General features: G+C 45.6%; 1 protein-coding gene and 1 non-coding gene across 2 annotated transcripts in view; one reads left to right on the top strand and one right to left on the bottom strand.

The window, feature by feature from the left end:
* The window catches only part of LOC124788514, a 367,862-nt gene that overhangs the window by 197,594 nt on the left and 154,732 nt on the right, over nucleotides 1-15,536 (bottom strand). The window lies entirely within an intron of this gene.
* On the top strand, nucleotides 10,413-10,487 carry Trnat-ugu. The gene has a single exon. It is a non-coding gene; the product is annotated as a tRNA-Thr (tRNA).

Here is a 15,536-nt window from a genome sequence, read left to right on the forward strand (position 1 = left end):
AAAGGAGTAAATTCTAGTTTCCTGCCATTACTGTTGTACGTCAAGTTAAAGGTTTTTTCTGTAAGGGTGATTGTTATTTAGCTGTGTTTCTTATTTTGCATGATGCGTTAAAACTTAATATTTATAAAGTTAATTCTTGCGACAGTAAATAGCCGCCTTCACTAAATATGATGGCTCATTTTCATTTGTATAAGGCTAACTAGGTAACATTCTGTACGTTTATATTTTCATGATTACATATAATTGGGTTTTCTTTGTTTTAGTGGGTTTTTAAATGTTTTTTTTTAAGAAGGTGGCATGGCCTTTTTTGAGTCGGGTTAAACTGACGTCATCCTAAAGCTGTTGAATTCGCTTCATGTCGGCGCTCGGAGCAGACCAGTCAACATCTGGAATGTTATTGCCCACAAACCATTGCCTACCAGTTGCTACTTTACAACACGGTGTACTTACATTCTGATACAATCGATCATCGTGTCTGAACTGTTTCTTTAGTGTATGCAGTACACAGTCTACATCTACATCTACGCGATTACTCTCTGCTATTCACAATAAAGTGCCTGGCGAAAGGTTCAATGAACCACCTTCAAGCTGCCTCTCTACCGTTCCACTCTCGAACGGCGTACGGGAAAAACGAGCGCTTAAATTTTTCAGTGCGAGCCCTGATTTCTCTTATTTTATCGTGATGATCATTTCTCCCTATGTAGGTGGGTGGCAACAGAATGTTTCCGCAATCGGATGAGAAAACTGGTGATTGAAATTTCATGAGAAGATTCCGTCGCAACGAAAAACGCCTTTGTTTTAATGATTCCCACTCCAGTTCTGTGGCACTATCTCCCTCATTTCGCGATAATACAAAACGAGCCGCCCTTCTTTGAAGTGTGTCGATGTCCTCCATCAGTCCCACCTAATGCGGATCCCACACTGCACAGCAATAGCTCAGAATGTGCTGAAGAATGTGTTCATATCTTCCCGTATTCAGCAGTTTCTGAAGCGCAATAAGGGGGCCACGTCATAATCAGGAGATACACCGAACTACTGTGGCACCAGTTCCTTCGTACATCACTGCTGAGACTACACAGGTAACGTTCTCCAGGCATTCGACAAACCCAAACGTTTTCATGGGATTTCCACAGGGTGTAGTATAGTTTCGTCACACCACATCACTCTTTTGTAATCATCCACTGTCCAAAAACGTCGCTCTTTACACCACCTCAAGCGTCAAGAAGCACTGGCTGTAGAAATGTTCGGCTTTTAAGGAGCTACCCTGATTTTGTCTCCCTGCACACAGTCCTTTTGCTAGTTGGACTGCTGGTAGCATTTTTGAACGCAAGCGTGATCCCTTCCGCTGATTACAAATGATTTTTTGCAACAATCCTCCACAACGCTCGATGGTCCCAATCTGTCAGTACTCGAAAAATGAGTGTAGCTTCATCCTCTGGAGTATGGGACTACGGCTGGTCAATTTCCAATAATACAAAACCTAAATAACGGCTATTGGTTTTGTACTATTTGTAAGTACACGATTTCTGCCTGGTCTCGTTTTAGCTGTGGTTCTTCCTTCGCCATTCCACTTCGTAATCACGTTACAAACAGCCGACTTGGGAACCTTTAGAAGGGTTGAAATGTTCTTAATGGATTTGTCACTCAGACGATGTCCAGTGACTACTCCACGTCCGAAGTCACTGAGCTCTCTTGAACGACCCTTTCTTCTGTTACTCCTCTGCTGACTGCAGAATATTCCCCACCTGCTTTCACACTGGTGGGCCAGTCTTCCGTCACATCAGGTGGTCAATGTCGCATTACGTAAGGGTGTCCGAATACTTCTGACCAGATAGTTTAGATGTAGGAAACAATTTTCTGATTTTCTGGGCTGTAGTTTCACAGCAGTCCACCCTTACACTAGGATAGGAGAGTTCAGGAGGCGGCTAGGAGAGCATGGACGCTCACGCTCGCTCTCCGGCTGACAAGGAAAACCCCCCTCGCAACCCACTCAGATTTAGTCGTAAGTTGGCCTATTGGATAGCCCATCAAAAGCTGAACACAGATCCAACATAAAAACAGGAAGAAGTTGTACTGAACTGTGAAAAAAGAAGAGAAACAGAAACAGTGAACGCTACAAACTTTGTATGTGTAATATCGAGTAACAGTAATGAGATTCGGGCCGTAGTCATGTGTTCACGATGTTAGACTGCGAAGGGGAAGATCCGGCTTCAAATCTCCCTCGTATTCAACATTTTTTTGCACAAAATTACGAACTGTCCGTCCAGTCATTGACGTATCTGTTCGCTTTATTCAGATTTGTGCATATGTCGTGCCGTAACGACCGTTACCAACAGCGACGTGTAAACAAAGGGACCTCCAGACGTACGTACCTCCTATTTCTTCTACACAGGTACCACATGTTATGCCTCTTGCGTTCCGCTTTAGAAATTTTGACTCTTGAATTCCACCGTTGTAACATAGTTCAAACCCGTTTATTTGTTGTTTTGATGTCTGTGAGAGGTCTAGGAGGCACCTCGCCTGCACTCGCTACTCACCACGTTTACTTACGACGGTAATATATTCTTACCACATACTCATATTCTGTGGTGAGTAGCGAGTATAACCAGATATTAGTCAGTACATTTCCTACCCCCCCCCCTCCCCCCTCCTACTAGAACCCTCCCGGTTTTCCCCCGTACTATCGCCAACATTGGAGCCTAACTAATAGTTATAATCAATAGCAGTATTCTTGGAACACTTTTACTTTTAAAATGGAAGATAAATGATGTATAGTTGTTGCAAATTATTAACCCACGAACGAATAAGTCAGTGAGACAATTAGTATTGCATGTTTCTAACAAACTCTTTTTGTACAATGGTGAATCGCGAGAGCTACCTATAACTCATTTTTAGAAAATAAAGCCGGCCGCGGTGGTCTAGCGGTTATAGGCGCGCAGTCCGGAACCGCGCGACTGCTACGGTCGCAGGTTCGAATCCTGCCTCGGGCATGGATGTGTGTGATGTCCTTAGGTTAGTTAGGTTTAAGTAGTTCTAAGTTCTAGGGGACTGATGACCACAGATGTTAAGTCCCATAGTGCTCAGAACCATTTGAACAATTTTTTAGAAAATAAAGCTACAAAACATGCTTCCTCTCCATCTCTCCTCTCCCTAGTCACACGTACTTCACCCACAATCTGCGCCCACATTTAAAATCAAACAAGTCAAGATATGTGCACTACACTTATTGCTTGCAATTTACTTGATGGCTGGACTCCTTACTTCTGAAATGACAGGAACTGAAAGCCTTACACTGCGAATGCTTTGTGTCTGACCACAGCCAATAATAATAACAGTAATAATATGTAGGCCCTACAGCACTACAGTAGCCATTACACAGTATGTTGCATTATCAATTAGTTCTCTTATCTGTTGCCGAGTGAATAATGAAGAAATTTCTAGTCCATTGCGGCAACTGTCTAAGATTCAGAGAAGGCTTTTTCAAGATATATTTAATTTTACTGTCGGAGGTGCGCGATACGAAGCTCAAAATATGCGTGCAGTGCGTGGATTATGCGCGAAAGATGTTCATATCTTCGTTTCATAATCTGTAATCTCGATTACACAGCGACACACGTATTTGAGAAAATGCAATTACTGGTAACTTATGTAATGAGTATTACAGTCTTACAAAATATCGATAACAGTAAGAACCTTCAGAAAAAAAACTGAGTTTTGTTCTCTGTATACATAAATGATTTGGCAGACAGACTGGACCGCAATCTGTGCTTGTTTGCTGATCATGCCGTGGTGTACGGTAAGGTGTCGAAGTTGAGTGACGGCAGGAAGATACAGCATGACTTAGACAAAATTTTCAGTTGGTGTAATGAATTGCAGCTAGCCCTAAATGTGGAAAAATGTACGTTAATGCAGATGAGGAGGAAGATCAAACCTGTAGCGTTCGGATGCAGTATTACTAGTGTCCTGCTTGATACAGTCAAGTCGCTTAAATGTCTGGGCGTAACGTTAGAAAATGATATGAGGTGAAACGAGTATGTGAAGACTGTAGCAGGGAAGGAAAATGGTCGACTTCGGTTTATTGGGATAATTTTAGAAAAGAGTGGTTCACTTGTAAAGGAGACCGTGCGAGTAGTGGAAAAGACACGAAATTTGGACCAATTGCCCACAATAGCTTCTTCCTTGCAGCGCGCGAAAAGGATTAGGGACAGGATGGTACAACTCTGTTAAGACATCAGGGAACAATTCCATGGTCTAGTGGAAGTTGTAGAGGGTGAAAGCTGTAGAGGAAGACAGAAACAGGAAAACATCCAGCAAATAATTGAGGACGTAGAGGTTGGGAAAAGAGAGGAATTCCGGGCGGGCCGCATCAAACCAGTCAGCAAATTAAAAGAAAAGAGTTGTTTAAGTGGTGTAGGGAAACCACGGAAAACCTAAATCTGGATTGCTGTACAGGAATCTGAACCGCTGTCCTCCGGAACGCGTGTCCAGCGCCATAACAACGTGCCCACCTCCCTCGGCTCAGGTTCGTGAACTGTGTTGCTGGATGACGTGAAGGAATTCAAATGACGAGCGGCCTCGGCGATAGACGGGGCACCGGAAGCTAGGAGCAGAGTGAGTGGAGTTGGCTGGCCGCTCTGGCGACGTCCTCGCTGCACAGGTCAGAGCGCGCGACACGGCCGCGACCCACTTCGCGCGCTCTCAGACGGCGACGGGCCGTCCTTCCTGGTGTCGCGACTGCCTTCGAAAGCGGGCCGCAGATTCGATTCGGTTCCGCGGCAGCGGCCGCCTGGCTCCGTCGCTGTCCAGACAATGACCGCAATTTGGGTAATTTGGCAGTGTGGCCGGAACCCTCCACAATCCACTTCTGGACTTCCCGCCACTCTCGCCTCCATCTTTTTGCTAACTTCGAAAACGACGTTCTACATCTACATTTACTGTACACAGATACTCCGCAAGTCACCGTACGGTGCGTGGCGGAGGATACCCTGTACTACTACGCCCCCCTTCTAACAGCCGGGTACCACAAGCCTCTAGAGGAACGGAAGGTTCCAAATGATTGGAAAAGAGCACAGATAGTTCCAGTTTTCAAGAAGGCTCGTCGAGCAGATGCGCAAAACTATAGGCCTCTGACATCGATCTGTTGTAGAATTTTAGAACATGTTTTTTGCTCGCCTGTTGTTGTTGTTGTGGTCTTCAGTCCTGAGACTGGTTTGATGCAGCTCTCCATGCTACTCTATCCTGTGCAAGCTCCTTCATCTCCCAGTACCTACTGCAACCTACATCCTTCTGAATCTGCTTAGTGTATTCATCTCTTGGTCTCCCTCTACGATTTTTACCCTCCATGCTGCCCTCCAATGCTAAATTGGTGATCCCTTGATGCCTCAGAACATGTCCTGCCAACCTATCCCTTCTTCTAGTCAAGTTGTGCCACAAACTTCTCTTCTCCCCAGTCCTATTCAATACCTTCTCTTTAGTTACGTGATCTACCCACCTAATCTTCAACATTCTTCAACATTTCGAAAGCTTCTATTCTCTTCTTGTCCAAACTATTTATCGTCCACGTTTCACTTCCATACATGGCTACACTCCATACAAATACTTTCAGAAACGACTTCCTGACACTTAAATCTATATTCGATGTTAACAAATTTCTCTTCTTCAGAAACGCTTTCCTTGCCATTGCCAGTCTACATTTGATATCCTCTCTACTTCGACCATCATCAGTTATTTTGCTCCCCAAATAGCAAAACTCCTTTACTACTTTAAATGTCTCATTTCCTAATCTAATTCCCTCAGTATCAGCCGACTTAATTCGACTGCATTCCATTATCCTCGTTTTGCTTTTGTTGATGTTCATCTTATATCCTCCTTTCAAGACACTGTCCATTCCGTTCAACTGCTCTTCCAAGTCCTTTGCTGTCTCTGACAGAATTACAATGTCATCGGCGAACCTCAAAGCTTTTATTTCTTCTCCCTGGATTTTAATACCTACTCCAAATTTTTCTTTTGTTTCCTTTACTGCTTGCTCAATATACAGATTGAATAACATCGGGGAGAAGCTACAACCCAAACTCACTCCCTTCCCAAGCACTGCTTCCCTTTCGTGCCCCTCGACTCTTATAACTACCATCTGGTTTCTGTACAAATTGTAAATAGCCTTTCGCTCCCTGTATTTTACCCCTGCCACCTTTAAAATTTGGAAGAGAGTATTCCAGTCAACATTGTCAAAAGCTTTCTCTAAGTCTACAAATGCTAGAAGCGTAGGTTTGCCTTTCCTTAATCTTTCTTCTAAGATAAGCCTTAGGGTCAGTATTGCCTCACGTGTTCCAACATTTCTACGGAATCCAATCTGATCTTCCCCGAGGTCGACTTCTACAAGTTTTTTCCATTCGTCTGTAAAGAATTCGCGTTAGTATTTTGCAGCGGTGACTTATTAAACTGATAGTTCGGTAATTTTCACATCTGTCAACACCTGCTTTCTTTGGGGTTGAAATTATTCTATTCTTCTTCAAGTCTGAGGGTGTTTTGCCTGCCTCGTACATCTTGCTCACCAGATGGTAGAGTTTTGTCAGGACTGGCTCTCCCAAGGCTGTCAGGAGTTCTAATGGAATGTTGTCTACTCCTGGGGCCTTGTTTCGACTCAGGTCTTTCAGTGCTCTGTCAAACTGTTCACCATGTCATTTCTGGAAACCCAGGATCTACTCTGTAGGAATCAACATGGATTCCGGAAACAGCAATCGTGTGAGACTCAACTCGCTTTATTTGTTCATGAGACCCAGAAAATATTAGATACAGGCTCCCAGGTAGATGTTATTTGACTTCCGGAAGGCGTTCGTTACAGTTCCGTACTGTCGCCTGATTAACAAAGTAAGGGCCTACAGAACATCAGTAACAGCTGTGTGGCTGGATTGAAGATGTTTTAGCAAACAGAACACAGCATGGAACTTCCTGGCAGATTAAAACTGTGTGCCGGACCGCGACTCAAACTCGGGACCTTTGCCTTTCGCGGACAAGTGCTCTCCCAACTGAGCTACCCAAGCACGACTCACGCCCCGTCCTCACAGCTTTACTTCTGCCAGTACCTTGGCTCCTACCTTCCAAACTTTACAGAAGCTCTCCTGCGAACCTTGCAGATCTAGCACTCCTGAAAGAAAGGATATTGCGGAGACATGGCTTTGCCACAGCCTGTAGGATGTTTCCAGAATGAGATTTTCACTGTGCAGCGGAGTGTGCGCTGATATGAAATTTCTTGGCAGTTTAAAACTGTGTGCCGGACCGAGACTCGAACTCGAGACCTTTGCCTTTCGCGGGCAAGTGCTCTACCAACTGAGCTACCCAAGCACAACTCACGCCCCGTCCTCACAGCCAGGTACTACCAGAAGTACAGCTGTGAGGACGGGGCGTGAGTCGTGTTTGGGTAGCTCAGTTGGTAGAGCACTTGCCCACGAAAGGTGAAGGTCCTGAGTTAGAGTCTCGGTCAGGCACACAGTTTTAACCTGTCAGGAAGTTTCATATCACCGCACACTCCGCTGCTGAGTGAAAATCTCATTCTGAAAACACAGCATGTTGTTCTCAATGGAGAGACGTCTACACACGTTAAAGTAACCTCTGGCGTGCCACAGGGGAGTGTTATGAGACCATTGCTTTTCACAATGTATATAAATGACCTAGTAGATAGTGTCGGAAGTTCCATGCGGCTTTTCGCGGATGATGCTGTAGTATACAGAGAAGTTGCAGCATTACAAAATTGCAGCGAAATGCAGGAAGATCTGCAGCGGATAGGCACTTGGTGCAGGGAGTGGCAACTGGCCCTTAATATAGACAAATGTAATGTATTGCGAATACATAGAAAGAAGGATCCTTTATTGTATGATTATATGATAGCGGAACAAACACTGGTAGCAGTTACCTCCGTAAAATAAGTGGGAGTATGCGTACGGAACGATTTGAAGTGGAATGATCATATAAAATTAATTGTTGGTAAGGCGGGTGCCAGGTTGAGATTCATTGGGAGAGTACTTAGAAAATGTAGCCCATCAACAAAGGAAGTGGCTTACAAAACACTCGATCGACCTATACTTGACTATTACTCATCAGTGTGGTATCTGTACCAGGTCGGGTTGACAGAGGAGGTAGAGAAGATCCAAAGAAGAGCGGCGCGTTTCGTCACAGGGTTATTTGGTAACCGTGATAGCGTTACGGAGATGTTTAATAAACTCAAGTGGCAGACTCTGCAAGAGAGGCGCTCTGCATCGCGGTGTAGCCTGCTCGCCAGGTTTCGAGAGGGTGCGTTTCTGGATGAGGTATCGAATATATTGCTTCCCCGTACTTATACCTCCCGAGGAGATCACGAATGTAAAATTAGAGAGATTCGAGCGCGCACGGAGGGTTTCCAGCAGTCGTTCTTCCCGCGAACCATACGCGACTGGAACAGCGAGGTAATGACAGTGGCACATAAAGTGCCCTCCGCCACACACCGTTGGGTGGTTTGCGGAGTATAAATGTAGATGTAGATGTCATTTCCCTTCCTGTTCCAGTCGCAAGCAGAACGAGGGAAAAACGACTGTCTCTACGCCTCCGTATCAGCCCTAATTTCTCGTATCTTATCTTCGGGCTCCTTACGCTCAATGTATTTTGGCGGCAGTGGAATCGTCCGGCAGTCGCTTCAAATGCCGGTTCTCTAAATTTTCTCAATAGTGCGTCTCGAAAAGAACGTCGCCTTCCCTCCAGGGATTCCCATTTGAGTTCCCGAAGCATCTCCATAACACTTACGTATTATTGCAACGTAACAGTAACAAATATATCCGCCCGCTTCTGAATTGCTTCGATGACTTCCTTCAATACGATGTGGTACAGATCCCAAACACTCGAACAGACTGATTGTCAAAAGTACTGGTTCTTACAGTTCGACCGAGCGAGGTGGCGCAGTGGTTAGACACTGGACTCGCATTCGGGAGGACGACGGTTCAATCCCGCGTCCGGCCATCCTGATTTAGGTTTTCCGTGATTTCCCTAAATCACTCCAGGCAAATGCCGGGATGGTTCCTCTGAAAGGGCACGGCCGACGTCCTTCCCCATCCTTCCCTAATCCGATGAGACCGATGACCACGCTGTTTGGTCTCCTTCCCCAAACCAACCAACCAACCATCTTACAGTTCGCACTAATTCTGTGAAGTCTACTGGGGCACCATCATGCTGAAACCACATCCTCAAATGGCTCTGAGCACTATGGGACTCAACTGCTGAGGTCATTAGTCCGCTAGAACTTAGAACTAGTTAAACCTAACTAACCTAAGGACATCACAAACATCCATGCCCGAGGCAGGATTCGAACCTGCGACCGGAGCGGTCTTGCGGTTCCAGACTGCAGCGCCTTTAACCGCACGGCCACTTCGGCCGGCAAACCACATCCTCCTCCTGATATGTAGGGGTGCCTCCACCAGTAACTTCTGCAGGTGATCTACCAAGAACGCTCTGTACACTGGCCACCTGAGCCGAGCAGATGACATGTAAGGTCCAATTAAGTAGTCGCCCACGATATCGGCCCACATATTTACTGCAAAACGTCTCTGATGACCTCGCACAAATATAATACTTGGGATTTCATCCGACCATACACGTGAATTGCGACTATTGTAAATGCTTTACCGAGAAAATAGAGCCTTATCTATCAAGATCAGAATAATGAAGGTATTCACTAGCCTGTTGCGGAAACCAGTGTACATACTCAAGACGAGGTGGACTCATCTGGTCCCAGGGCCTGCACTCCGTAGACAATAAGGATGAAGCGGCTGCTCACGCAACACATCCCATACTAATGTAGGGCGAATACCGAGCGCAGCAGCAATTGCTCGTGTACTTGTTCAAATGGTTCAAATGGCTCTAAGCACTATGGTACTTAACATATGAGGTCAACTGTCCCCTAGAACTACTTAAACCTAACTAACCTAAGGACATCACACACATCCATTCCCGAGGCACGATTCGAACCTGCGACTGTAGAACCAGCGCGGTTCCGGACTGAAGCGCCTAGAACTGCTCGGTCACAGCAGCGGACCGCGCACTTGCCTCTGAATTGTTCTCAAAGTGTAACAGCACGTCTTCATCAATGTTAGGTAAACGTATATATGAAGATAGTAACTGTTCTCGAGAGAACAGATACCAATTTCGAGAACAATTAATATCTTCATATATATAGTTAAAGGCTACCAAGCCATTGACCTTCGTCTGTGCGAATGCGCACACTTTGCCCGAACTCTTACGAGAATCGTCACATTAGCGTGTGCGTGTATTGAGTGCATGGGCAAATATGTATTAGGTACATTACGTATGTAGATTGTGGACAGTTGCGAATGTGGGTCTCACGGGAAGCGTGCAAGGGATAAGTCCCTGCAGTCGCCCTATTCATCTCTGCCCTCGATGGCTCAGATGGACAGAGCGTCTGCCATGTAAGCAGGAGATCCCGGGTTCGAGTCCCGGTCGGGGCACACAATTTCAGCTGCCCCTATCGAGGTATGTCAGCAACGACTGTCGGCAGCTGAGGGTTTCAACTAGTTATCAGTTAGGTAAATGCACCGTTCGTGGTCTGTACGCATTAGCACTGGCTACCATCAACGGGACGGAATTTCCTAGTAGAGCGTAGATTGCAGTAAGTGTGCGATAATGTGGTCATCTGCGTGCAGGGAAACGTTCGCGCTACATTCGCTGGGCTCTTCGACTATTGGCCTCAGTCGCACCGTAAACAAAGTGCACGTCTCGCAGTTCTCCCCACGTGTAGCGCTCCATGTTGACACTGCAACTGTCATGCAGGCACTGGTGCAACCCGCTGTTAACTGACGCAGTGTCGACGAGTGTGACATCACAACACACTACGTACCTAAAACTAACGTTTCGTGTAACAACGTTAGTCACAACGACTTATCTGCCCCACTCACCTATTACATAAGCATGCTCAGAGCTCACGTTATATTGGTTCCCTACACATGGCTGCTTTACGAAGTATATTTGTTTTTGCCTCCAGTATCATCCCTGCTAGATTGGGCAACGGAATTTCGAACGCCCTGTATGTTACTGATTTTTCACTTTGTTTTATAGTCACTTTTTAATCACTCGCCGTTTCAGCTATGCACATTTCTCCTCACGACACCGCTCTCGTCGCTTAGAACATCCCTGGCCAGTGTTCAGTATCGCGTGCAAGACGCGACTCTGCGACCTGCCTGCAGGTATTAAGCCAGGTTTTCCTGCGTGCAGGAGTTTTGCGCCACGATGTATGTAATGCGCCCGGTGTTGCAAGTCGTCCCCACGACAGTGACAAAATACTGAAAGTGTTTCCGAAAGAGCGCAGTGCGTAGTGCGCCAGCGCTTTACGTCGGGCTTGGCAGACCAACTGGTTCTGACCGAGAATAATAAGTTGTACACTGCTTTCTAGCGAAGCAGTTGTTGCAAGTCAGGTTAAGTTCGTGTGCAAAAGGGGTACAAAACGTTCTAAAAGCTACAAGTGGTTTCTATGCGAGGAGGAAAATCTGGCAACTTACGAAGTGTCAAAAACACATTGCTGACTATTTTTCTGCTCTTCGCATAAGTCTGGACCAAGTAATCCACTTCTTTCTCGTCCATTATATGTTTGGCAGTTAGAAAACCCAGAAGTTTTCTTTTCCCCAACATGATTGTGTTAAAAACAAATCACGATTACATTCATAAAAGGTTCTCTCTCTTCGCACAGTTTAGCAGCATACAACGCACAACGCAAAATTTCGCCAGATGTTGGCGAGGATAGTTGGTGGTGTACAGTGCAACTCATTCTGATGGAGTCAGCGCCATGATCAAAATGTGAATAGTGGCCGAGCGGTTCTAGGCGCTTCAGCCTGGAACCGCGCAACCGCTACGGTCGCAGGTTCGAATCCTACCTCGGGCATGGATGTGTGTGATGTCCTTAGGTTAGTTAGGTTTAAGTAGTTCTAGGGGTCTGATGACCTCAGAGGTTAAGTCCCATAGTGCTCAGAGCAATTTGAAAAAAAAAGTGAATAACGCAACAGTAAGTACTGGGCACTTTAATTACAATCCCTTCTTGAACAGTTATCTGTGGAGTTCTCGTGGACGCAGTAAGTATAGTCCCTTCTTGGAAATTTCCTTGGTGTCACAGATTTTCCTTTGCCTTTTTTTTCATCCCTGTTAAGAAAATATTTAAAAATACAATACACTGATTATTCGCTCGGTTTACTTGCAGTGTACGTATCGCAATAATTTAAAATAAACAAGGTTTCCGCAGACGTACACTAGCCCAAGACCCTTGGATTACAGTTGTGTAATTTTCCGGCCGCTGCTGCCGTTCTGCGTCCAGTGTAGTCGAACAGTAGATTCCACTTTCGATAGGTTCGCCGAACAATAACAGCCATGTTGATTCCCCTAACTTTCGGCAGGCGGCGCTTCGCTAGTCCATTCCACCCCTACACAGACATATCACTTAGGTTACACAAGCTGCGACAATGTCGAGAATAAAACAGTGACCCGTATATGCAATAAGTTTCCTTTACTTTACGTCTATGGTCACTAACTTTTTGTTAACAGATTACCGGTTTCGGTCTATAATGACTATCATGAGATCTGTTCCATGAAAACAAAGTAATGTGCTGCAGTACATTAGGTCTTTGTTTTTATGACACCGATCTGATGATGGTCATTATAGACCGAAACCAGTAATGTGTTAACAAAAAGTTTGTGACCATAGACGTAAAGTAAAGGAAACTTATATCACTTAGGCTGGTGAGTAGTCAGTGCACTGTGTGTGAGCGATTGAGGTTGAAATAATGACAAGTGAAAAGGGCAAGAAACTATTGATCATAGATGGTTATAAATTCTGTTTCCATAAGTGTCTCGTCGATGGCGTTTATAGATATAAGTGAACCATGAGAACATGTAAGTGTTGTGTGAAATTACATTTTTTAAATTGTGTTGTCGGTTTACAATTATACCAAAATCGCAAGAGAGATGACTTTGGTATATTAGAGAGTAAGAGAATCGCAAGGAAATATACACTGAAGAGCCAAAGAAACTAGTACACCTGCCTTATATCGCGTAGGGCCCCCGCAAGCACGCAGAAATGCCTCAACACGAAGTGGCGTGGACTCGTTTGATGTCTGAAGTAGTGCCGGAGGGAACTGACACCATTAATCCTGCTGGACTGTCTATAAATCTGTAAGAGTGCGAGGAGGTGGAAATCTCTTCTGAACAACACGTTGCAAAGCATCCCAGGTACGCTCAATAATGTTCATGTCTGGGGAGTTTGGTGGCCAACGGAAACTTAAGTTCAGAAGAGTGTTCCTGGAGCCACTCTGTAGTAATTCTGTACGTGTGGGATGTCGCATTGTTCTGCTGGAATTGCCCAAATCCGTCGGAATACACAATGGACATGAATGGATGCAGGTGATCAGACAGGATGCTTACGTACGTGCCACCTGTCATAATCGCATCTAGACGTATCAGGGGTCCCATATCACTCCAACTGCATACGCCCCACACCATTACAGAGCCTCCATTAGCTTGAACAGTCCCTTGTTGACATGCAGGGTCCATGGATTCATGAGGTTGTCTCCATACCCGTACACGTCCATCCGCTAGATACAATTTGAAATGAGGCTCATCCGACCAGGCAACATGTTTCCAGTCATCAAGTCCAATGTCGGTACTGACGGGCCCAGGCGAGGCGTAAAGCTTTGTGTCGTGCAGTCATCAACGTGTGGGCCTTGGGCTCCGAAAGCCCATATCGATGACGTTTCGTTGAATGGTTCGCACGCTGACACTTGTTGATGGCCCAGTATTGAAATCTGCAGCAATTTGCGAAAGGGTTGCACTTCTGTCACGCTGAACGATTCTCTTCAGTCGTCGTTGGTCCCGTTCTTGGAGGATTTTTTTGCTGCTTCAACGATGTCGGGGATTTGATGTTTTACCGGATTCCTGATATTCACGGTACACTCGTGAAATGGCCGTACGGGAAAATATCCACTTCATTGCTACCTTGGAGATGCTGTGTCCATCGCTCGTGCGCCGGCTATAACGCAACGTTCAACCTCACTTAAATCTTGATAACCTGCCATTGTAGCAGCGTAACCGATCCAACAATGCGCTAGACACTTGTTGTATTTAGGCGTTGCCGACCGCAGCTCCGTATTCTGCCTGTTTACATATATGTGTATGTGAATACGCATGCCTATACCAGTTTCTTTGGCGCTAAAAGTGTATTAGGACGGTGCATAAGTTTGTAGCGTTTTCGTTTTGCGAATTGATATTCCGGTTGATATGTGTTTATTTAGCAATTGACATTTATTTGTAGTTCAGTGTTTCACTTTAAGTTTTCATATTGTCATTTTGTCATTTGAAGATAGTGAGTGGAGCTGTGGACGGCAGAAAATGGAGTGCCAAGTGGGGAAATCGGAACATTTCCGAATGCTCTTCCGTTTGAGTTCATTAGAGGGGTAAACAGCAGCGGAGACAGCCAGAACACATTTGCGCCGTGTACAGGGATAATAGCGCTGGACAGAGCAAGGCAAGAAAATGGTTTTAGCGATTTAAGGTGGATTGTTTTGACATTAGTGGAAAAAAATTGGAAATTTGTGTTAAGTTCCTGTGGGACAAAACTGCTGAGTTCATCGGTCCCTAGGCTTACACACTACTTGATCTAATGTAAACTAACTACGCTAAGGACAACACACGCACATACACACACCCATGCCCGAAGGAGGACTCGAACCTCCGACGGGGGAGCCGCGCGAACTGTGGCAAGGCGGCCCAGACCAAGCGGCTATCCCTCGCAGTTACGTTAGTGACTCTCCACATTCAGGAAGACTTTTGGGGTTTGAGGAAAGTCATTTAAACGCATTAATCCACAGTGATTCACGTTAGTGTACTCGAGAACTGAGGATCTGTGATCATTCCACCATTGTGCGACATTTGCATACAGTGGAGAAGGTTCAAAAATCATGTGTTTGGGTACCGCATGCTCTAAGCCAAAATCACAAAAATTAGGGGGTGGCCACACGTGCATCTTTGCTTGCTCGACATAAACGGCCCGTGAGCAACATCGTCCATTCCTCTCCTGTATCCTTCCTGGCGACGAGAAATGGAGTCTCCATGCTAACATGAGGAAAAGAAAGGAATGGTTGAGCCTAAACAAACCAGCAACTCCCCATACAAAGGCCTATGCGAAAGACCTACGTGCATCCACAAAAGACAATGTTATGCATCCGGTGGAACAGCGCCTGTGCGGTGTACTACGAACTGCTTCCCCGAGGCGTAACCATCACTGCTGACATTTGCTGTCGACAACTGAGAGGTCTTGCAGAACTAGTCCAAGAACAATGACCAGGATTACTGCGTGAAGTAATGCTACTCCACGATAAAGCCCGCGTACATTCTGCTAGACTGACAAAAAACACTATACAGGAATTGTATTGGGAAGCCACCTGATCTTGCGCCCTCAGAATTTCATCTTTTCCGCTCTCTAGGGAACAAACTTCAAGGAACTTCCTTTTCAGGATGAA

This window comes from Schistocerca piceifrons, chromosome 3, assembly GCF_021461385.2.
Source record: "Schistocerca piceifrons isolate TAMUIC-IGC-003096 chromosome 3, iqSchPice1.1, whole genome shotgun sequence".
In the NCBI taxonomy this organism is placed as follows: Eukaryota; Metazoa; Arthropoda; class Insecta; order Orthoptera; family Acrididae; genus Schistocerca; species Schistocerca piceifrons.